At 41.9% G+C, this 25,783-nt stretch overlaps 1 protein-coding gene across 1 annotated transcript in view; it reads left to right on the forward strand.

The window, feature by feature from the left end:
- PTPRD (protein tyrosine phosphatase receptor type D) overlaps positions 1-25,783 on the forward strand; it is a 1,753,725-nt gene that overhangs the window by 162,514 nt on the left and 1,565,428 nt on the right. The window contains exon 2 of the mRNA XM_060237318.1: positions 10,561-10,604. The gene's annotated coding sequence lies outside the window, so the exon portion shown is untranslated. The remainder of the gene's footprint in view (positions 1-10,560; positions 10,605-25,783) is intronic.

A 25,783-nucleotide genomic window follows, 5' to 3' on the forward strand; every position in this document is an offset into this window, starting at 1 on the left:
CAGACCAACACGGCTGCCCTCTTGGATGTCATCTAGTCCAACCCCCTGTTCAATGCAGGAAATTCACAAGTACTTCTCCCTAAGTCCACAGGATCAGCATTCCTGTTTGATGGCCATCTAGCGTCTTATCTTTTCTGTTGTTATGCATCTTTCTGTTTACTGGGAGCTTTTGCCATCCTGGGTGTTATTCTCTCCCACATGCACACACACATATTTACTTGGCTTCCACAGAGTCAAACTTCCTATGAAGTTGCCTTTGCCTTTAAGAGTGACATTAAAGGAGAGACTATCAAAGTGGCTTAATTTTGCACCAAGCTCCTCAGGAGTAAAAGTGGTTTGGTAGGCTTAGGTTCTGCCCTTGTCAGACAATATTGTGGAATGGAATTAAGCAGTCTCACATATTAGGCAGTGAATTCGTATGCAAAATAGTGAATTAGTATGCAAAATAGTGAAAATGCTTTTAACAGATTAAAGCCTAAATTCTACTGGGGGGGGGGGGCGGAACAGCAGGGGCAATAAACATGTAAGACTTGGAGACTGATGTCTATGTCACTAGGTTTCTTAATTGGAAAGGGTAATACATTTTGTGTCTGCTGTAATGCTCCATTGGTTTCCTCTCAAGCATGGGTTAAAATAACACTTTCTGCCCCAGCAGCGTCCCAAGGCCAGACTCTGCAAGACTTGAACCCAGGGACACTGGGGGGTGGGAGCAGGTGCACTGAGGAGTGCTTCATGGTTAGTGCTACTTATAAATATAATATAAATTATTAAAAGTATGGAAATTGTTCTTTAAATAATATTTTTATTGGTTTTGACAACATACAAGGTAAACAGCATAAGAGGCAACAAACATTTCAGAGACGAATTTTAATTGTGTTGGAAACTGCTTTAAAGCTAAGGTATGTGGTGTTTGCTGGAGTGACTATAGTCTATAGACTTTGCTCTCTCTAGAACTTCCAGCATCAATCACCAGAAACTTTGAGGTGGGTGTGGCTGGATGATCGCAGTTCAAGTGATGTCAGGGTGTGTGGCCTGATATTCAAATGATGGTGATGCCAGAGGTGCGGTCTTGTATGCTAATTAGTTCCTGCTGGGCTTTCTCTACAAAAAAATCCCTGCTTTTGGTAATGTCAGAGGTGTAGCCTAGTATGCAAAATGATGGTGATGTCAGAGGTGTGACCTAGTATGCAAATGATGGTCATGTCAGAGGTGTGGCCTCGCATATGAGTTCCTGCAGGGCTTTTTCTACAAAAAAAGCCCTGATTACAGTTAATGTAACAAAGAAAGGGCTTCATTAAATCTCTTGCCACATGGATACTAATATTTCATGGAAGTGGATGAAAAACCATGCCAGACTGAATTGTGGTGAAAACCTTTTATGATCAGTTGAGCAACTTATTCTTGAAGCTGAACTTGATACAACTGCCAGTGTACTCCCGATCCAGGAGGGGAATTCAGAGAACAATCCTATTCAGAATCCTACTAAGATCTTTTCAACAGTAGTCTGTGCAGGATTTTTTCCCTGAGTCTATTGGACCCCCCAATGTTTCAGGATATCTGAAAAATCTAGGATTCCAATACCTGCAAATTATTTGGATCTGGGATTTTTCAGAAATCCTGATTTTTGAGGGGTCCAATAGACCAGGGATTTTATTTATTTATTTATTTATTTATTAAATTTATTAACTTTATTAAAAATGAGAGGGAACAAACCCAGGAGTGGCAAAGCTACAGAACACAACTCAACCTTTCAACTATTTCCCCAGTATTTTAATTGATCTTGCAAATGCTCTTAATTTAGAAGAAATGTGGGGGGAAATAATTTGCTAGACATATTTCTGACTTTCACTGATTTTTTTCACCTAAAATGCAGTTACAGAATAAATGCAGACCATGTTGTACATTCTTCAAAGTGTTCCATATAGCTGCCCTGAGCTGCCTCGGTGGGGAGGGCGGGATATAAATCGAATAAAATGAAATGAAAATATTGATCAACAAACCTGGCAAAAGACATTTGACATATTTGAAAAGTGACAAGATCAAGTTACTATACTTAAAGGTGAACTGCAAAGACATTGTAAAAATCCTCATTTTTTCTTTTAAAAAACTAAATCTCTGTTTTATGTTCCCTTCAAATTTTTATAGACTTCTTTATTACAGCTTCTTTATTAATATTGTTCATAAATATAATTGTTTAAATGTTTATGAAAGCATTCATATTCGTTCAAAGCATGCTAATTTGTTAGATACCATTCATTAACAGCTTTTTGGTTTTTGGGAAGGGCTAACTTTCTTCACTTCTCATTTACTCTTACTGATAATTACTCTTTCTTTGGCTAAGAATAATGTACCACCAAAATTTGCTGAATTGCATACTGAATTTGACCAGGGTTTTTTTTTTTTTTTTAGAAAAAGCTCAGCATAAACTCATTTATCTATTAGGCCTCACCTGTGATGTTCCCATTGTTACACACGGGACTTTTTTGTAGAAAAGGCCCATCAGGAACTCATTTGCATCTTAGGCCACACCCCCTGACACCAAGCCAGCCGTAACTGCGTTCCTGCTCAAAAAAAGCCCTGAGTTTAACCTTTTTCAGATGGTCTCCAGCATGGACACATGGGAGGGAGTAGGGGTAGGAGGTCTCTATCCAGCTTATGTTGACTGTTTTCACAAATTGCACTAGTGTAGGAACATTCTGCAGCAACAGGAATCCATATTGTATGCATCGGCCTTACATAAGAACATAAGAGAAGCCATGTTGGATCAGGCCAATGGCCCATCCATTCCAACACTCTGTGTCACAATAAATATTTAGGTAAATATCAACAGGTTCCTATATAAGTGAATAATTAAGTCAAAAAACACTGGAATAACAATAACACTTTTACACAATATACATGCATAGCAATAGTCATCATTAGTGACTTGTTAACCACTCATGATACTTAATTCACAAATGCTCAGCTAGAAAAAAAGTTATGTTCACTGCCCCCAGTGTCTGCTGTATGAAGATAATAAGGTACAGTTGGTCAGAGGCAATTGCCTTCCTGCTGTTCTCCTTTATGTTCAGCAACTTGGGTGGAGTTCTCAAATCTCCAGCAAAGCTTGTCTCCAAGAGAGTAAGGGACCACTAGCCCAGGATTCCACACAGTTTCAGTCCTTCGTCAGCCTTTTTCTCTCAATGTTTTATCCTGGAGCCTTAGTACAACATTTAACAACTTGGATCAACACATGTTAATTGCTCTTTCTGTTTCTAATTCTCCTTGTGGAGCTTGTGGTGTACAGAGTGAAAACATTTATGTTTGTACCTAAATCTGGGTATTTTGAAACGCAGGAGACTTTGATATTTACTACATACCTCTTTGCATAGTGGATTCTACTCATCCTATTGGCCTTCTTTATATGCGTCTTACCAATACCCCTCCCTTTGTATGACATTTTCATTGAGTGGTGATGTTTTAAAGATTTATGGGGAAAGTTTACACCTGATACACTGAGCTTTAAGTTCATGTCATTGTGTGTATGATTGCAGCCACCCTAATTGAGGCCCAGATGTACAACCATTATACAGGGGTGTGCACAAAAAGAATGGTATTCAGGGTCAGGTGTACTGAATCCAGAAAATATCTGTATTTCCTAATATTCCTGAAATCAGTATAATGTTGGAATTCAGAAAATAATCAGGATCGCCAAATTTATTGGCTCTGTATTTAAAGGGACAGTTCCTTCAGATGTGCTTTGCAAGCCTTTTGAGTTCACAAGCTCTATGGCTTGCAAAAAACATTTAAAGGGATGGTCCCTTTAAATGTGTTTGGCATCTTGCTAGGAGGCTTAAACATAACTTGGAGGGCAAGTAGAGGGGCACCTCAGGGAGGTCTAGTTTGCAGGGAGAGTGTTTTACACACTCCCTCCCCTTTTGTACATGGACCCTAGAATTTCCCCCTCCCCCCCCCAAAAAAAAAGCCAATCTGCACACAACTTGGAAAGCAGATAGAGGAGCATCCCAGAGAGGTACACTGCCAGTTTGATGCCTCTAGCTTTCAGTGGGGTTTGACACACTCCCTCCCCTTTTGCACATGGACTCTAGGATTTCCCCTCCTCCCAAAGCCAGTTTTCTCACAACTTGGAGGGCAGATAGAGGGGCAACCTGGGAAAATCTGCTGCCAGTTTAATGCCTCTAGCTTGCAGGAGGGGTGTTTGACACACTCCCTCCCCATTACACTTGGACCAACCCTAGGATCTCACCTCCCCAAACCAGTCTGCACACAACTTGGAGGGAAGGTCTCTTGAAATGTGTTTTGCAAGCTGTGGCATTAATGAACCCAGAAGGATAAAGCCTTAGGCTTCTCCTGCCCCATGGTTTAAACCAATGATCAGGAGAAGCTGCAATTTGGCATTGCCATGCCAAGCCAAATAAAAGCTGAATAATATTGGCTTTGAATGAAATTATCTATATTGGTGTTTGATTACAGATTAGAGAATTCAATTCGGTTTAGGAAATACTAAAAAATATTGATAAAGTATTTTTCAAGTATTAATTTGTCTCAATAAATACCAAATGCACACCCTAAGCATTATATACTTACAACTGTTACTTCCACTTGTGTTTCACGAATTCATTAGAAGGGTCTCTCTTAGAAGGAAGTTGGCTTCACAGTTTTGGAAAAGCTGAAGAATGCCTTTCCTATCTGTTTACTGTTCAGACATGGCAAACAAACATTTTTCCCAGATAATATACTTGAAATATATTATCAACACCAAGATCTTTTTAATGTGGTTTAAAAAAAACCTCTGATGCATACATGTACTTTTTCACATTAGCCACACCACACAAAATCTTAAAGCAATCTTTTGAGTAACAACCCTTTTCATTGTTGTAAATAAATGCCCATGCATTTGAGTGAGGGAAAAGAAGAAATGTATATGAACAGAAGAAACTTTAGGTTTTAGTAACGGGTCATACACAGCCCTTTATACAATTACTGCCACCATGTCTCACTCAAAATGCAAACTTTGTTAAGTCAGACTGCTCAAATGAAGATGAGCATTACTGAAGAACTGCTCATCAAATCCTTCCTGGACCTAATTTTTAACTATCATTCAGTGGCTAAAATTCTGTTTGTGGGGGCAATATGCTTGAATAATGATGGCAACTCACCTCCAGTCAATTCTGGATTATCCATGTTATTTAAATCCATTTTAATCTGGCTTCTGGCCCAGTTTTAGGACTCAAACGATCTAGCTCCCCCTGTCCTAGGAAATAAAGCAGGAGAGTGCATACTTAATTATTCTCCTGGACATCTTATTAACCATGATATCCCTTTGGGGTTCCCTAGCAGGTGTTATTTGAAGACGCTGCACTCCAGTAGTTCTATACCCATATGTCAAATTGATTCTAGAAAATTGTCCTTAAATACAATTGTCCACAGCATTTACACTATCAATTCCAAAGGGCTCTTTTCTATACCCTCATCAAGATGCAGTCTTTGGGAGAGGTCATCCAGAAATATTTGGAATAAGATGACACTGACCTTTGTTTTTCATGTAATCCAGGGAAACCAGCGCATGTTTTGAATAGATATCTGGGGGGTTTAACAAAAAGTCTGGGGCTTCTACCAAAATCCACACAACTTGGTATTTCTGTTGGTGGGTTGTTTACTGACAAACCACAAAAGAGGAAGCTGTGCCAATTAGCTATCCACAAAAGTGCAAGCTCACGGCCAATTACTGCAAAAAAGTGTTGTATATTTGTAGAAATAGAATAAAGTGCTTATAATTATAGTAAAATCACTACAACTCATATATTAGTACTGTATATAGACAGTACTGTAGGCATAGATTAGTACTGTACATAGCTTCAAACATTGCAGACTCGGAAAGACAGACTTCAGTACAATTCACATATAAGCCAAAGTTTAAGAATAGTCCCAAAAACTAATTTCAATATACAAGAGCACAGTTTTCTCTTCTTTGGCTCACATGGATGTAGAATCCAATCTCAAAGTCCCAATACAAAGTGCAACAGCAGACCAGTGTCCACACCATTTCTCAGCGAACTTCGTCAGGCACATACATGATATTGAGATGGTGATACAATCACAATTCACTTTGAGTCATGCAAAAATGCTGGCATCAGTCAGAGTCCCCCCAGCATGACTCGACATCAGCACTTTTGCATGACTCAACACCAGTGTTTAGCCAGCGAAGTGGCTAAATTTGTGGATGACACTTAAGTTATTCAGAGAAGCAGGGAGGATTATGAGGCACTCCAGAGGGAACTGTTGAGGCTGGTGAGTGGGCATCAGTGTGGCAAATGAGGTTCAATGTGGTCAAGTGCAAAATAATGCACATTGGAGCAAAAAATCTTAACAAACTGGCAGAGGCTGACCAGGAGAGAGATCTTGGAGTCGTGGTAGATAACTCACTGAAAATGTCAACCCAGTGTACAACTGCAAAAACATAGGCAAATGCTGGAGATTATTAGGAAGGGAATCAAAAACAAATCAACAAGTATCATAATGCCCCTGTGTAAATTGACAGTTTTCATTTGGAATACTGTATGCAGTTCTGGTCACCACATCTTAAATAGACATTTTAGCACAGGGGTGTCAACCTCATTTGTTATGAGGCAGGATCTGGCATAAATGAGACCTTGTCGGGCTGGGCCATGTGTGTTATAAAATGTAATTCCAAGTAGTGGAGACATTAACTTTATAAAGGACACAAACACAATTTAAAAAAACCCCTTGAAATAATACATGCTTAAAAGATTAGCACTCTTGCAATATTTTATTTAACAGTTATTTCTGATAACTGAAGGAAGCAAGAGAGGGAGAAAGAAGCAGACTTGCTTGCAGGCCTGATAGGAGCCAAATCAAGCCGCTGGGCCACATGTTTGACACCCATTTTAGCAGATATTATGTGGGAAAAGTGCAGAGAAGGGCAACTAAAATGATTAAGGGGATTGAACATTTCCTGTGAAGAAAGGTTAAATAGATTAAGTCTCTTAATCTTGGAGAAATAATGCATGGGGTAGAGAAGGAAGAGAAAAAACAACTTTTCTCCCTTTCTCACAATTCAACATCTTGTGGGCACACAAAATTAATGAGCAATAGGTTTAGAACAGATAAAACAAAGTACTTCCCTCCCCCCAAGAGTAATTAACATGCAGGATTCACTGCCAAAGGGAGTGATGGCAGCTACAAACATAGACAGCTTCAAGAAGGGATTAGATGAACACAAGTGGAGACCTTCCCCTCTTCCTCTATCAATCTTTCTTCTCTTTCTCCCTTTCCCCATCTGTCAATCTACCCCATCTCTTTTGCCCTCCTTCCCTTCTCTGTCAATCTACCCCTTTCTCTGATAACGTACCCCCCATTTACCCTTTCTCCCATTCTCTTTATCTCCACTTCCTTCCTTTGTTCTCATTCCCTCAGCTATCCCCAGCATTCACTCACCCTACCCTTGCTTTCTTCCCTCCTCCCCACTCCTTTGGCATTCATTCACCTTTGCTGTCTTTCCACATATCCTCACCCTTAGCATTCACTCACCCCACCCTTGCTCTCTTCCCACCTCCCCCCACTCTTGTTGTCTCTGTTTCCCCCAAGACAATTCCCACTTCTTTCTCTTCCCCCATGCCAATATCCCCCATCTTTCCCTTTCTCTCTTCTTTTTCCTACCAATCTACCCACTCCTCCTGCCAACCTTACTAGTTCTCTGTCCATGTTAAACTGCTCTCAATCACAAACACAAACTCAGTCAGCACTCAACTCTTCTCTGTCAGGGCTAGACTCAGAATTAGTCTTCTTCAGCATTCAGCTCTAAGTCCTATTACTCAGCTGATGTTAAAGGTAAAGGTAGTCCCCTGTGCAAGCACCAGTCAATTTCGACTCTGGGGTGGCGTTGCTTTCACAATGTTTTTATGGCAGACTTTTTACAGGGTGGTTTGCCATTGCCTTCCCCAGTCATCTTCACTCCCCACCCCCCTCCCCCCCGCAAGCTGGGTACTCATTTTCCCGACCTCGGAAGGATGGAAGGCTGAGTCAACCTGGAGCTAACTACCTGAACCAGCTTCCGCTGGGATCGAACTCAGGTCGTGAGCAGAGGACTCCAATTGCAGTACTCCAGCTTTACCACTCTGCACTATGGGGCTCTTTCAACTGATGCTACCAATCAAATTTCTTTGAGCAGCCTGTCAATCAAGCTCTGTGGTGTCACAGTCCTTTGCATATTTACACAACACTTCTGAGCTTTTAAAGTGCATACATCACAACATCACTGGGGCTATATTTACATTAAACTAGATTTAAATGTACTCTGTAGCAGAGAGCAGCAATGCATTTGTATGGATTTATGGTGAATCTTATAGGCTTCCATGGCAAAAGAAACCTATAAATGACAAATTCATATAAATACAGAGTGAATGGCAAATCTTACATGCATCCAGGAATTGCTTTCAAGGATATCTTTTTTTTTTTTTTTTAAACTGACTACAGGAGCTTTATGCAGAGTACAATGAGATAACAGAGTATAATATATTCAATTTTCCCTTGGCCACAAATCCTGAATGTTGCTCAGCTGAAATTTTAGAGTATTCTCCATCTATTCAAGCAGAAGGCATGGTCTTATAAAGCTTTTCAGTGTGTAGAAAATGTTAAATCTTGCAAATCCATTTGTCAGGCATGATCAGTCTTGATTATCTGGTAACATACAGAAATGCAGAATTCTGAACAGACTGCAGATCAGCATAAGTGTCCATAGAATTAGTTTTGTCTCTAACTACTCTCCTTAAGGGCACATTTTAAAATTTCAAGATTTCCATAGTTACCTTCACTGGGTTCCAGTCTATTTCTGTGCAGAATACACAGTGCTGATACTAACCTTTAAAACCTTAAACCATCTGGAACAAGAGTTTTAGAATGATGGCATACTTATAGATAAATTTCCCAGTCAGGACTGCATCACTGAGGCCTTCTCTGCATAACTCTATTTTTGGCATTTAGGCAGATTGTTCTGGATCACTGGGTCAGATATACACATACTTCTGAAAGCCTTAGGTGTCTAGTTAGCTTTCCTATATCAGATCATTAATCTCCCAGCAAGAGGTATATCCAGCAACATGTCTGGTTTGATGTGAGTACAGTACACAAGTAAATGCTATTGCAGAAACTTTGCCTGCCTTTTATCTTTTTGTAAACACATAACTATTAACAATTTTATTTATTTATATTCTGCCTTTTTTGCTAAGGCACAAAGCGAACATAGGAAGCTGCCTCATACCAAAACAGATCATTGGTCAATCAATGTCAGTATTGGTCTGATTGGTATAAGGCAGCTTCATATATATTCATTTATTAATTCTGTCTGTCTGTGTGTATGCCTTGTGTGCTGGTATTTTCTGGTTCCCATTGGCTGTGCTGCATACAATGTCAACCATTGGCAGATCAGCTGCCAGTCAACCGTACTTACCTCCCATTGGTTGAGTCTACTCCTCTCTCCTGCCTGCTAGACCTCTGGGGAAGCTGTTAGGCAGTGGCTGTTGCTATGCAACCAAGCATGCTTTTGTCAGGAAAAACCAACAAACTTGGTTCTGTCCATAACAGGCAAGAGGAGGAGGCCCTTTCTAGGCCTATTTTGACCTTTGAGGGAGAACTCATTCTTCTCAGTCCTGATTGCAGTTATCAGCTCCAGATTGGTGGGAAATTCCTGGATATTTTGTGGTGGAGTCTAAGGAAGCCAGAGTTTGGGAAGGGGAGAACTCTCAGCTGAATAGAACATTCAGTTGTGATCCCAGAATATCTTCAGGCTCTACTTGGAGGTTGGCTACCCTAGACCTGGAAGCACCCTTGATGCCACCTGACTGGCATGGCTTTAAGTAGGCCTGGCTGTTGCTCCTGTTCAGCAGCAGCAGCTCCCCTATAACAGCCAGAGTGACGTGGCAGCCAGTGCTTCAGAGCAGGGTCTGCCAGACCCAAGTTTTTGCTGTGGAATCTGACTGGGTGGTTTTGAACCAGTCACAGACTTTCAGCCTAACCTATCTGACAGGGTTGTTCTGCAGATCAAAAGAGGGAAAGCAGAATGATGTAAGCTGCTTTGGTCCCCACTGTGGAAAAAGATGGTCCCTTTCTTAGGTAGAGGCTGCTGGGAGGGGGGAGAGATGGAAAACTGAAGTCTGGAGTGCACTGGAACTGGAGTCTCTATCTGGCTAGGTGAATGGACCTGGCAGCCCTACTATTGGCAACATATCACTGCTGAGCTCCCTCCCTTCCCCCAGATCTGCCCTCCACAGGCACCAGCTCCAAATCTCCAGGAATTTCCTAAGCCAGTGTTGAGTATTTTTAAGGTACTGTAATTGGATTCCTGTGTGCACTTACTTGGGAATAAACTCAGATGAGGGGGGAAATGTAGGATTTGCTTCTAAGCAAACATGCATGAGATTTTTCTGAGTTGCAAAAAGACAACTAGATATTTGCTCCTTTTAAAGTGATAGTTCATATAAGATACTGAAAAGAATATCTTGCACTTTCAGCACTGATGGAAAATATTTTGCTTTGTTTTAGCCCTCTGTTCTGAGACAAAACAACAGGATGTGCCTTGGAGAAGAGTAAGTTGCTTAATTTAATATATTTGTGTGTGCCTGTATATTCGTGCAGAAAACATTTTAAAAACTAAAACTATATTAAAAGCATTTAAAATAAACATTTTTAATGAGAACATAAAACACACACACAAAGCAGAGGGGCTAATAAGAGTCAGTACAGAAATGCTAAACAAAAAACAATCTTTAACCATCTGGCAGAAGGCAACGACAGACAGACATATCTTCATGGGAAGATAATTCCAAAGTTTTGACACCACAAGTGAAAAGACCCTTTCTTGGGTTTAGATGCCATGAGTACCTGAAGCAGAGCATTTGAAAATGACCAAAGGGATGAGATCAGATATCTTCAGTAACCAGCTCTCCAGACTATTTCAGTTTCCATTTACCGAATACCTTCTGAGTATAGAATCTTTGTATACAACCACAGGAAAGAATGGCATGGGAAGGTTAAAGTGTTGTTGAGCTGGGTTATTTTGGAATATTTTGTATGCAACGAAAATCTTTCTTTTAGAGTTGGGTTCAGAAAATGGCAGTCTTCTCCCACCAGAGATTTTTAAAACTGTGAAATCTAATATAATCTTTTATTTTTCTTAGAGTTGCCAGTAGGTCCACCCTGGCAACCAGCAGAGGATGGGGTCATAGGGTTGCCAGATCCAGGTTAGGAAATGCCTAAAGATTTGGAGATAGAGCCTGGGGAAAGCAGAGACTTCAGTGGGTTACAATGCTATAGCATCCATCCTTCAAAGCCTCCATTTTCTCCTTTGGAACTGATGATCTCTGTAAACTGGAGATGAGTTGTAATTCCAGGGGATTCCTAGTTCCACCTGGAGGCTGGCATTCCTACTTTATATAACTAAAACCACAACATTTTAAGAGAGATCCAGGTGGGACATGTTGGTCTGAAGCAGTAGAACAATGAAGTTTTATTCAAGGTATGAGCTTTTAACATATTTATTGTGCCCCCCCCCCCATTGAATCCAAACAAATGGTGCATGTAAACTTATTATTGCTGTTTAGTTTTTGCATCTGTTAAAATATCATCACTGTGTTGTGTGCTGATTTAGTGTTCACCCTCTACATATATCAGTGAACTGTTACCTTCCATGTCAATGTATCTGAGGAAGTGTGCATGCACACAAAAGCTCATACCTTGAATAAAACTTCGTTGGTTTTAAAGGTGTCACTGAACTTAAATTTTGTCCAACTTTATAAAAGATAAGAAGTAGGATGAGAATACACAAGCAGACAGATGAGGAAACATGAAAAGGGAACATCTGTTATAGGCCAAGGTAGGAGAAAATGAGGGGTGGAATTCTAGCAGGAGCTCCTTTGCATATTAGGCCAAACCCCTGATGTAGCCAATCCTCCAAGAGCTTACAAAAAAGAGCCTTGTAAGCTCTTGGAGGATTGGCTGCATCAGGGATGTGCGGCCTAATATGCAAAGGAGCTCCTGCTAGAATTCCACCCCTGAATGTGGGGGGAGGGTGGTATTTTAGGTGTAGATCCACAAATTCAGGCAAATGTTAAAATGTTTTACCTATGCTTCTCACCTGTTAAAGGCAGCTATTTAACCACAGGGCCTGACATTGCCTCCATCTACTATCCTGCTTCTAACATAGCTGTTATTTTCCACTTTGGAAGAGTTATTCATTTAGTCACCTGAAAATCTTGTAGAATTCACAGTCTTTGGGCCTGATACAAGACAGCTTTTTTGCTCAGTCTTCTCTAATTCTTCTCCTTCCCTACACTACTATTCCACATGTTTTTTGTCCAGGTCTCATGATCCACAGCATAGCTCTTTTGGGGTGCTTTCATGTAGGGATGTACAAAAAAAAAAATTTGCTAGTACACAGATTCGGAAATATACGGGATAAAAAAATACAGAATCCCGTATATTTCTGAATTCCATAGTCGGAATAGCCGCATATATGGTAGATGCGTGTCTATTTCTGAATATATGGACCATTATACCCTATGGGCCATTGAAATCAATGGCAAATAGGGTATATTTGAAGCCACCTGGAGGGGAGGGGGTTTGAGGGAGAGCCCCCAAATTTGCAGGGGACCTACAGGGAACTCTCCCCTACAAACCCCCAAGTCCCAAAAAGATTGGGCCATGGGGTCCAATTCCTGGGGCACCCAAAGCCAAACCTAACTTCACACCAGAGAATCTCTATAGGACCCACATGCACTATATACATCTATCTACTCTATGAACCCTGCCACACAAAACACAATCTGCTCAAGGTCTGCTCTGCAGACCTGGCTGCAGCAAACCCAGATGCCAGCTCTCCAGCCCTGCCCCAAAGAACGCTGGCCAAGCACAACAAGCATGCTGGCTCTGGGTCTCTCACCCAGGTGCCAGCTTCCCTGCCACAGAACATACAATCTACAGATGCCAGCTCTCCAGCCCTGCCCCAAACAACATGGGCAGAGCTGGCCAAGCACAACAAGCCTACTGGTTCTGGGTCTGTCACCCAGGTGCCAGCTCCCCCCCCCCCCAAAAAAAAACCAGAACCAGGAAAAGGGACAACAGGAGAAGGCCAAGAAACTCAACTGTTAAAAAAGTGGCCTTTTAAACAATTAGGCCAAACAGCCCCCCCCCCCAAGAACCAGAACCAGAAGAGAAAAGGAACAACAGCAGTACAACACAGCAGCAACAAATCAAACACAGAATCCTTTTAAAACAGTAAAAAACTTAACTTTTAACAATACAGAAACAACCCCTCCCCCCCAAAAAAAAACCTTCACCCTAACCCCAAGAAATCCAAGCCACCCAAATCAGGAAAAGTAAAAGGACACTGCACTTTTAAAAGTCCTCTCACTAATGTAAGATATGGGCAAATTGGCAAAAAAAACCCACCCCAGGCCCCCTCCCCCAGCAGAACCTCCTAACCCTAACCCCAAATAAGCTACCCACCACCCAAATCTGGATAAGTAAAGGAACTCTGAGTCTTAAAAAGTCCTTTTACCAACTAAAATGAAAACAAGAACCCCAAGACTGTCTTACCTTAGACGTCTTCTCTACTCCAGGCAAGTCTGGTAAGGCTGAGAGAGAGCAGCAGTAGCTGAGGCCAAGGGCCAGCACAGCACAATCTCTCTCTCACACCAACACACACCAACACAGCAGCAATGGAGGAGTCCAGCCAGGCAGACTCCTTAAAAAGGTTCTCTGGCCCTACAGAGAACAGTTTCAAAAAATATCACTGTTCTGTGATTGGCCAGACAACAGTGCTTACTTGGATACCCAAGTAAGCAAAAGATCAAAAGAACAACAATGTTGCTGATGGCTGGGGGATCAGCTACACAACAGCCCTGCAAAGCATGCATTTACAATGCAGTTTGCAAATGCATGCTTTGGATTGGCTGCTGGGGCTCCTCTTAACCCTCCCGCCGCTCCCTGATCCCAGGGAGGCTTTGGGAGAGGTGGGAAAAGGCTACCAAAGGCGGGAAAGGAGGCAAGCAGCTCCCCTGAGGCTGCAGAAGCCCCTTTCCCACCTTTTCCATGGATTTCCGTATACTTCCGAATATCTATACGGGCCCCAATTGGATTCGGTTGTATGCGATTCCGTATACAGCTGAATCAGGGGTGCTTCGGCGGTTGATTTGATTCGGCTGAACCGAATGAAACCGCTACTTTCATGCACACTAAATAATCCATTTCAATAAAATTTGCTGAAAATCCACTTGCAAACTGTAACTGTGTGTAAGCACCCTTGGAGATCTCCTCTTCCAGTTTTCACCAGCAGAAAAGGCTGAATGGATCAAACCCTATGAACCCAGTGATGTTACAGAATTCCAGAAAATTGAGAGTTGCATTATTGGGAGGAGGACCAAATGTGAGCTCCAGTTTCCAGCAGTCTGTTTATTGTTTGGACTTAGATCTGCAACACAATGTAGTAATAATTTGTTTCTAGCAGCATGCTGCTAGGCTGCTGGAATGTCTTTGCCTCCCTGGGAGGAAAAGGAGGATTTTTGCAGCCCATTTGGGCATGCTTTTGAAGGGGCGGGGCTTGCTGTGATAGCAGCAGCACCATCTGCCCCCTACCTCAGTCTCCAGGTTGAGATCGGCCCTCCCTCCCGCCCTGTTTGTTATGTAGGCAAGTGCTGGTCACCTCATGGTTTGGGGGGCCAGGTAGGAATTTTTTTGCTCCCCTGCTGATTGGCAGTTTGCTGGGGTGTTTTTTCGCCTACCCTACATAGCAGGTCAGTGGATTGTGGATTTGTCTTTAGGGAGGTGCTGTTAAATAGGTTAGTCACTTTAGTTTGGCAGGTTGTTAATGGGTTTATGGTTCTATGCAGCTAGGGGAGGACCAGAAAGCATCCCCCTTTTGGGGAGTTAGGGGTCTGGCAGGATCAACCATAAGTTTGATGACCTGGGGTGTGAGAATGCAGACCGTCCTGGAGGCTCGACTAGAGGGTGCCTTCCATTGAGATGTGTGTCTGGTGGTCGGGCCCTCTGGGGCTTGCCTCCTTGCTGGGCCAGCCTGGTGGGAGCTGTGCCACACAGCTCCGACTGGGGGGGGCTGGGTCTCTTGCCCACTAATGGCAGGGGAGCGGTCTGTTGAGACCCCTGGCCCTGACCAGGCGCAGTTCTTGTTGCCCTTGCTGTTTATTATTATACTTAATAAAGTGGCCCTTAGTTATACCAATACCTTGTGTCCGACTTTTCATTCTGACTTGGGGGGGAAAGAAAGGTTCACCTAAACATATATTGAATGCTAAATTGGCTACAGCTAGTGCATACATATCTGGCGTTGGGGGAGGATTGCTTTTAGATAACAGTATGTGACTTTTTAGGAGCTAAGTCCAAAAAGCTTTCATTTTAGAAACCAAGAAAAATGGTTCAGAAAATCAATGGAATCTCAGACAGAAGTGACAGAAGCAGTGAGCAAAGAAGAAAAAGAATGCTGAGCAAATACGAAGTCTGCAAGGAAGAATGCTTCCTGGCTGCAAACTGTTCTCTTCTCCAAAGTCAATGTCTCTGTGCACTTCAGATTTCATCTCCTCTTTACAGAAAGCACAACATTAACTTACTGACTTCCCAATGATTAATTGCTAATTCACATATATATTTCAAATGGGAGTAACTCACCAGTTCAACACACGGAAGCCTCCCATTTGATCAAAGCAAAAAGAAAGAAAGTGATGGATTTTGTTGCCAAACAATATTCATAAGCACTGCATATAGCCCCACAGAAACTCACATCCTTGAAGACCATAGGTAATAATGTGATCATCATACACTTGCATTTGCTAGATGATTTTTTTCCCTTTACTAAATCAACCATAGAAATAGCATTAGTTGATTGACTAATGCAGTCTTACACATTAGTATTTTATTTTTTTATTTAAAAAGAACAATGTTTTACATTTTTGTTTTATTATATTAGATAGAAAACATATATAGTGAATAGTGGCCTTATATAAAATTCAAGAATTGTGTAGCAGGGCCATTTATTGTAATGCTTTCCTTTTAAACATGTTTACTTGTATATAGCTATTTCAGTTTATGTCGGTATTTGCAAATCAAATATTTTCAAACACTTAAATCTGTAGTTTGAAACTCAGTCCCATGGCAGAAGTGAAAGAGTATTAATCAGTTTTTTTTTTTTAAAAAAAAAAACCCTGAAATAATCTTCTCCAGTTTATAATCATAATACTGGGAAATTTAATATTTCTGCTCAAACAAAGAGGCTAGTAGACATATTTACAGAAGGCTTATGATGTTTGCAGTTGACTTTGCAGAAGACAACATTTATAAAACCTTTACAGTGCTTGACAGGTGCCATGAATTCTCTTGAGGATTAGCGTATTCAGATATTGTCTTTCATTTGAACTTCAAACACACATTTTGTAAGGGAGTATGTTTTAATAGCTTTTGGAAATTAAAACCTTTGTATTTTTGTCATTCTAATATTCTATGAATTTGCTTTTATAAAAAAAAATTGCTGAAAAGCTAAATGCAATTATTACTTTGTTTAAATAAAAAATAAGCAGAATGATAAATGTAATAAGTATAAAGAGAGGAAACTGAGAAACATGGGACTGTTTCTGTGACTATTTCTTCACAGAAAAAGTAGTGGATAGAATAAACATACAGTATTGTTTCTTTTTTTAAAAAATTGCTACGGAATATTGAAATTGTTCCAGACATTTTGATAACCAAGCAGGACACATGCTAGATTTGATCTTTGTAGCAGGAGTTGTAGCGGACTTGATTGCTGCGGAGGCAGTGTCATGGTCGGACCACTATGCCGTGAGGGCCAGTGTGAATATTCCACTCCTACCCTGTTTAGGCGGCGAGCAGGTTTTAGCTTGCCCACAAGTCAAATGGACCCTATGCAGTTTCAGATGGCCTTGCAAGATCCCTGGCCTACAGGCGACTCGTTGAATGAGCTCGCAGAGGCTTGGAATAGCCAACTCTCCACAGCTATTGATGAGATTGCTCCTCTGCATCCTCTTCGTCCCTCTCCATGATTGGGTCCATAATATATCCCAGAGTTGTGATCGATGAAACGGCAACTAAGACAACTAGAGAGGCAGTGGCAACGTAGTTGTGACGAGGTGACAAGAACATCCTATAGGTCATTTATGCGGACCTATGAGATGGCAGTCTGGGCCACAAAGAAGGCTTACTTTATGACCCGGATTGCATCTGCGATCTCACGCCCGACAGAATTATTTAGTATAATTCGGTCATTAACAACCTTGTCACAAGGTAAACCAAACACTAGGGAATTGGAAATAGGCTGCGAGGCTTTTGCTAGTTTTTTTGCAGATAAGGTCTCATCGCTCCGCCACGATCTCCCCACCACATTTGATACAGTGAGTGAACTCGAGGCACCAAGCACGTCTTCTGGTCCTTTTTTGGATTCCTTCACTCCACTCAGCCTGGAGGAAGTTGACAGTTCCCTTGTACGCCCTACCACCTGTGGATACATGGATTCATGCCTGTCTTGGCTGGTGAAAGCCAGCCAGGCGACGCTATATGAACCATTACAGGAGATTATCAACAGATTCTTCTGTGATGGGATCTTTCCCATGCCCTTTAAAGAGGTTGTGGTCTGCCCCCTCTTAAAAAAACCATCTGTCGACCCGGCCAAATTGGCGAACTATTGGCAGGTGTCAAACCTACCCTTTTGGGGCAAGGTCATAGAGCGGGCTGTAGTGGCTCAGTTACAAGGGTTCCTGGATGACACTTCGGTGCTGGATGCATTTCAGTCCAGCTTCCATCTGGATCACAGGATGGAGACAGTTCTGGTTGCCCTCACAGATGACCTTCTGCGTCATCTGGATCAAGGTGGCTCAGAGATGCTGCTGTTATTAGATTTGTCAACTGCATTCGATACGGTTGACCATCAGCTACTGATTAGCTGCCTTGCCAATGTGGGGGGTCTGTCTTACAGTGGCTGGCCTCTTTCCTCCAAGTTCAGGGACAAAGGGTGGTGATAGGGGAGAATTGTCCCAGAGACACTTAGTTATATGTGGTGTGCCACAAGAGGCAGTTCTATCCTCGATGTTATTTAACATCAATATGCGCCCCCTTGCCCAGATTGTCAGGAGGTATGGGCTGGATGTCATCAATATGCAGATGACACCCAGTTCTATCTGTTGATGGGTGGCCAGTCCAGCTTTGCCTCGGATAACTTAGATCTGGCATTACACGCCATGACATCTTGGCTCAGGCTGAGTCGACTGAAGCTGAATCAGATGAAGACGGAGGTTCTCTATCTGAGTCGCTGTGGTCCTGGAAAGGAGATTCCCTTGCCAGCCTTTGATGGGGTGCTTTTGATACCGGCCCCTAAGGTCAGGAGTCTGGGAGTGCTTCTGGAGCCCTCTCTGACTATGGAGGCCCAGGTGGCAGCCACTGCCAAGTCTGCCTTTTTTCATCTGCGGCGAGTACAGCAGTTGACCCCTTTCCTGGAGCACCGTGACTTAGCAATGGTGATCCATGCTACAGTCACCTTGAGGATAGACTACTGTAATGCCCTCTACATGGGGCTACCTTTGACTGACTCGGAAACTGCAGCTAGTGCAGAACGCTGCAGCACGGTTGTGAATGGGGCTCCCTTGATGGGTCCATAAGTGGAGTGGATGGCATACAAATTTAAAGTAAATAAATAAAATAATCTTAGTTTATCTTTGCAATTTGTTTATTTATTTAGAATATTTATATTTTGATTTTCTTCCAGGAGGGGGGAGGAAGCATGTAACAACACAGAAAAAGCAACCAAAAATGAAAGGAAAAGGTGGCTTTTTATGGTCAAATAGTTTTCTCTTTCTGCTGACCATTCTTCTGCGCAGCTCTAGACTTGACCTTCAAGCTAATAGCTAAAAGGCAAAAGTCCTTTGGCTTGTACTTCTAGGCATTGCCAGGCATTTTATATTTGTGCTCAGAGAGGAGTACAGGTTCAGCAAGATCAGCTATTGCCAAGGCTTTTTTCCCCCTATGTTCCCTCATGTTCTCTAAAATGTTCTCTAAAAAGCCCAGCAGGAACATTTGCATATTAGGACACACCACCTGATATCACCATTGTTTAACACAGAGCTTTTGCATAGGAAAAGCCCAGCAGAAACTCATTTGCATATTAGGATATACACCCTGATGCCAAGCCAATGCCCTGCGTTCCTGCTCAAAAAAAGCCCTGGCTATTGCTAATTAGTGGGATCTTTCCCCATTTCCTCCCCGCCAGTTTTTAGGAGTGGTACAGTACCTGAAACTCCAAACCAATTAAACTTAATCATGATTAACTTGTAACATTGGTTTCAAGTGATCTGAATTATGATGAACTTTAGCCTGACTGGAATCTCTGTGGAATCAGACAATTATTCACATACATGAATCATTCACCAAGGCCGTATTTATGCACAACCCAAGCAGGGTACAGTTAGGGCCTCAGATTACTGGGGCCTCTTAATACAAAAATTGCTAAAAAGCATAATACCATGGGGCCTTTTAAACTTGACATTGCTTAGTTCCTCAAAATGTCTTAACTTTACCTAAAGAAATCCAAGTTTTATGAAGGTCCTTGGTGAAAAGTTTTTGGTTTCTGATTTAATTCACTTGGTTATTGATAATGGGAAAGAAATTTTAAACTTCAGCACAGATTTTTAAATGAGATGGCTGTGCACTTGCAGTGCAAATGAGAGCAGATTAGATATCAGCTATGTACATCTCCATACCCAATTTTCTGGCAGTGCAGATATGCCCTTGCAGTTGTGATAGGACATGCACATTTTACAGCCGTTAATGCTATGTGCTACGTGTATTAGTTTTTTGGTAACAGATTTATCCCTCATGTTCTCTAAAATTTATCCCTCATGTTCTCTAAAATTTCACAGTGGGTTACACTGGACTGGACACAGCTTTGCTTGCTAGATGGGGCAGCCAGATTTCCAGATAAGGCTTTTATGAAATGAATTAAATCCAGTGATTTACCCTATCCAACAGAAAGTTCTATGATTGTTTACCAAGCCTACATATCTATGTTTGCGATGGTGTTTATGAAATACTATTGTGAGAAATATATAAGATTAATTAATTAATTAATTAATTAATTACTAGATATCCCTCCCTCCTATTTAAACACCCTTCCATGCTCAGCCACAGTAGTTAAAGAGTGATTTTCAGAATTATAGGATAATAATGAGCTAAAAAACCTACAAATAGGAATAGTGAGTGGGAAAGGCAGTGGCCAGCACTGCCTATTTTAAAGTAAAGTTTGTTTCCTGTTTTAAAAACAAGGCCTCACTCTTTACTGGAAGCATTCATATCACAAATTTAAATTTATGTTCAAACAAAAATACAAGAGAACTAGTGCTTTAAATAGGACAGTGTACCCTTTTCAACCAGGCCTGTAGCCATGGGGGGGTTGGGAAGGATCCAGCTGCCCTATTTAAAAAACCCTTCCCTCCATAGGGCCTCTCCATTGGAGGGCTTCCAGGACCAGAGAAAAGGGAAGCAGAGAGATAGATAGAAAGAGAGCGCAATAAGAGTGAGAGAGCAGAAGGGAGCGACAATGAAGAGGAAGGATCAAGGGAAAGAGTGAGTGACAGTGAGGGGGAAAGAAAGAGGGCAACAGCGAGAGAGCAAGTAAGAGAGAGAGAGAGGGAAAGAGAAAGAGAATGAGAGAGAACCCTGCCCTGCCCAGTGGCCAGCGCATGAACTGCTGGGAGGATTCTGGGCCTTGACCAGCTGGCCCCCTTCCTGTCTGGGCTGCTTCAAAGAGATGCTTTCACAAGCAGAGCCCCAGAGCAGAAGAAGCATCTTGGGTTGTGCACACCCAACGCTGGAGCTCCTCCCTCCTCCCAAAGAGCAGGGCCAGCCAGAGACAGGTATGGGGGGGAGGACATAAGATCCCAGTGAAAGAGGTTGACTTGCTGAACGACTTCCACCAGATAAACCAGCTCCATGCTGCCCCCCATTTTTGCTGCACCACCACAAGGACACTCCTTCCTCCCAGCACCCCTCTCTCCCTGCACTTGCCCAGGGGACTGAAGGCAGTCAGAGAGAGTGGCAGCGAGAGAGCAAAGAAGAGAGAGCAAGAGAAACAACGAGAGAGAGAGCACAATAGAGAGAGAGAATAACAGCAAGAAAGAGAGTGGGAAAGACAGCTGGGGAAGGCAGGGGGTGAGCCTGAGCAGTGCCCTCATAACATTTCTCCCCTCCTCCCTGCCGCAATTGGACTCTGTCGCCTGCTGTAAGCTGCTCGGCCGGGCATGGGCTTTCTCATAAGTAGTAGGGGGAAGTGATACTCGCCTGGAGCTGGGGGGAGGCCGAAATCAGAACTGGGAAGAAGCAGCCAAGCCCTACAGCCCCCCCACCAATTTTTTTTATCTCCCAGACCCCTTCACTCCAAATTTTCTGGCTACAGGCCTGTTTCCAACCCCAGCTGGAGTTAACAGTTACAAGTCTAATTCTGCTATATAAAGTAGGATTCCCTAACTTTGTTGAGCTTGTAATGGAATTGGTCCGCTCTGACCTGCAGGCCCTTTTTGCCCTGCCCTCTTAGGTATTTCTCCACACCTGGAGGGGCTTTTCTCTCACAGGATAGCTCACCACCACCACCATCTGACCCTTTGCTGGAATTGCCCTCTGAAAAGGGCTCCCAGCTTCCCTGGCCTCTGTGTCTCCTGCTGTCCAGTGCCTGGTCACTATGGGTACAGCTCACTGCCTTATGTGATACTCTGCCAGTTTGGTGTAGTAGTTAAGTGCACGGACTCTTATCTGAGATAACCAGGTTTGATTCTCCACTCCACTTGCAGCTGCTGGAATGGCCTTAGGTCAGCCACAGCTCTCATACAGCTGTCCTTGAAAGGGCAGCTTCTGGGAGAGCTCTCAAATCCACCCACCTCAAAGGATGCCTGTTGTGGGGGAAGGAGATAAAGGAGATTATAAGCCGCTGTGAGTCTCTGATTCAGAGAGAAGGGTGGGGTATAAATCTGCGGTCTTCTTCTTCTTCTTCTACCCCTGGAAGAATAGCTGCTTGCTGACTGACTGCCTTCCTCCCTGGCACCCCTTTTAAAATAAAATGTATAAGACTTTCTATGTGGTACAGAGAACCACCCCCAGCATCAAAAGTTTAAAATAGATATTTTAAAAAGTTTACAAGCATACATTTAGCACAGCACCAATCCTCTCTCCCTCCCTCTATACATGCCCTATCAGATGGTAAAATATAGGACAGGTTCTTTAGCTTAGATGTTCTTGATGGCTGCTGCAAGAACAGAGTTGTTGTTTTAAAAATCATGGCTTCTCTCTGGTCTGCTACTGAAGACAGGACTGCAGACTTCTGTGACAGAGCTGGGCAGCCAGGGGGTGAAATAGAGTCCAAATTCCTTGTGGATTCTGGTCCACATTATGATAGTCCTAGTGAAGGGTGCCTTTTGCCTGGCTGATCAGGAGGGCTAAATGCCCAAAAGTTGGTCTTGCAGGCATGCCAGTTTAGGTGCAGTCCATCAGAGTTCAAAGTTAAGGAAGGCATTGGAAATCATAGCTCTCCGGCAACAGTGATCACATGTGCACATCTGCCCCTGAGTCCCACTCATATTTACCTCATTCTAGAATGGGTTGGGACTGGATTAAATAACTACCAGGAACTTCCCAGTAGCAAATCTCTAAAGTGCATGCAGGGTGCATTTCCTGGTTGTCTGAATGGCTAGGGCATGTGATGCATCCACCTCCCTACCCCCAAAGTCTGATTACTCCTCTTATGCATGTGTGGCCCATGCCTGTCCTGACAGTAGGGCAGGGTGTGTGTGATTGCCTCAGCACACATCAAAGAGCACTGGCTTTTTCAAAGCCAGAATGCTGCCATGCCAAATTCCCAGTGTGTTCCACCCTAAATTGATGCCTCCTCAACTCTTCTGAAGAAACATCTGATCCAATAAGGCATAGAAAAGTCAGGATTGGCTCTTTGCTTTGAGGAAAAGACATTTGGGAAACAAGGAAGTGGGCACACCAAAACACTGAGGGGTGATATGATATCCATTACTACCATACTGAAAATCATTGATGCTGATAATAGAATATTTCCTTTACATGAACCATGTTCACACTCTACCGTGAATGTATGTAAAGCCCAAATGTATTTGTGTACAGGTGTTTATAAGAAAAGGCCAAATGGGACCAGTTCCTGGAGCAATACCAAGTTTAAATTACATTCAGCTGCCAATGTGTTGAATATAATATGAGAATTACTCAACTCATGCATAAAGAAAAATCAAGTGTACATAGATTGTGCATTGATTCACTGTAACTTGTGAACAGGGCTATTGGGTTAGACTACTGGTCTGTCAAAGTCTGTACTGATTGGAAATGGCTATTACAGATCTCAGGCAGACATCTTTCAGGGCACTAACTAACTGATATTTTTAATTAGACATGCCAGGGATTGAACCTTGGAACTTCTGAATGTACTTCTGTATCACTGAACCATGGTCTCCATTCCTAAGGCAAAAAGCACGCTGCTGTGCCAACACTTTTTGCACTAGACCTTTAATCCTGGTTTAACTCTATCCCCAAATTGACATTCTACACTAGAATTATAGAATCAGAGAAACCAACCCCGTGACTCTATGATTCTATGATTTTATTGTAGAATGTCAATTTGGGGACAGAGCTAAACCAGGATTAAAAGTCTAGTGTGAATTTTGCCTGGATTTTTTATCCTCTTTTGTTGTTCCAGCCAGCCATTGCATATAAGCACTGGTTCATGACTGAGATTGCCAACAACTGTTGACAGTGAAAAAACTGGGCTTTGCCAACATAGTGAAAACACCTTGTTCCAAGGATGTGGTGGACCAACCACTCAGGGTCAGAAAGTCTGCATCTAGAAATATCACATTTTGTAATAGACAATCCTGCTGTTTCACCTAACATATCAACAGAAATTGTTTAAAGAGATTTCTAGAAGAGTAGTTTTCATTGCTCTTGTAAAACAAGCTGCTTAAATTAACTTGCAAGATAAGGCCAAAACAGATGTTAGAAAGATGCCAAATGCCAGTCAATAGAAAGCAAATTGTGTATGTGCACAGTCATGATTCAGAGTGGGATGACTTGGGGTAGTAAAAGGGGATTTAACATTTCACACCCTGTTTAGTTTTCCTACTTGAAAACGGGTTTCATTAAATTTTAAAAAGTGGATTTAAAGGGAAAATATGTTCTTTTAACTTATCTTCATTCTTTAAAATGCAGTAGTGCAGGAGGTTCTGTTTGAAATTGGGCAAGGGGTTGTTCATTGCTGAAGAATTAAATCGCCTTGCCATCATGTGCTAATCCAAACCACAAACCGAACATGAGTGTTTTCACCAGGGCTATTTTTGTAGGAAAAGCCCAGCAGAAATTTATTTGCATATTAGGACACACCCCCTGATGTCACCATTATTTCACAAAGGGCTTTTTTGTAGAAAAAGCCCAGCAGGAACTCATTTGCATATTAGGCCATACACCCCTGATGCCAAGCCAGCCAGAACTGGGTTCCTGTGCATTCCTGCTCAAGAAAAGTCCTGATTTTTACCCATTACACACTGATGAAAAATGAATATCAAGTTCATTTTCATCCCAAGGTTCAACACTCAGTTTACTTTTAAACCTGGTAATTTTCACACAGCTGTTACATAATTAGGGCTTTTTTGTAGCAGGAACTCCTTTGCATATTAGGCTACAGCCCGCCCCCCACCCCGATGTAGCCAGTCCTCCAAGAGATTACAGTAGGTCCTGTAAGAAGAGCCTGTAAGTTCTTGGAGGATTGACTATATCAGGGGTGTGTGGCCCAATATGCAAAGGAGTTCCTGCTACAAAAAAAGCCCTGTATGTAAGATAACTGTTTCTCAAGTTTTGTATGCATTGTTTGCATGACAAATCTGTTTAACCAAATGCAGTAATGGGCCTGAAGAAATGCTCATGCCAGCTCTAAACTCTTTTTTGTCTGAGTTTTAACAGAACACTGTGTGGCACCTCCTGGTGTTTCTGTTTACTTCTGTATGAAATAGGAAGTCTGGAGATCATTTATTTTATATATGCAAAAAATGTTGATCCAATAGCTTAGATACTCTTGAACGCACTGCCAGTCAGAAAGAGACAGTCCATCTTAAGTGACACCTCTATATAAAAATGAAATAAATCTGAACAATGGCAACAGCTAAACTCTTGTTCTGACATTTAAAATATGTGTTCACAGTTTCATAGTTTCTATATAGAAGTGGTTAAATGGTTCAAAGCTTGGAATATTTCATATTGTATTTATAAATAAATGTTTGATATTTATTCTAGGGTAACTGACTTATACTTCCATTTGTTTTACACATTCTATTCTATGTCTCTGTAAGAGAGCTGATGTTTACGTGATTTTTATATATTTATGACTCAATTACTAGGGGGGAAATATGCTTCAGCTTTTGCTTCATTTCATTGCCCAACTCTGATATTGATTGACATAGCATTTGTGTATAGTATTATTCAAACATGTATTGTCAGCCACCTTAAACCACAGGGAAAAATGGGATATAAATGTTTTAATAAATAAACAATAGTTCTACAAAGTAATAGTAAAGCAAGAAATGAAATAATGTTCAGTACAACAAATAATTTAAAAAAAGTGTAAAATAAAGGAGAATATTTTTAAAATATGAAAATACTTAATTAAAGGCTTTCCTATCTCTTCTTCCCAGCCCACCTT

The sequence above is a fragment of the Heteronotia binoei genome, chromosome 4 (assembly GCF_032191835.1).
Source record: "Heteronotia binoei isolate CCM8104 ecotype False Entrance Well chromosome 4, APGP_CSIRO_Hbin_v1, whole genome shotgun sequence".
Taxonomy (NCBI): Eukaryota; Metazoa; Chordata; class Lepidosauria; order Squamata; family Gekkonidae; genus Heteronotia; species Heteronotia binoei.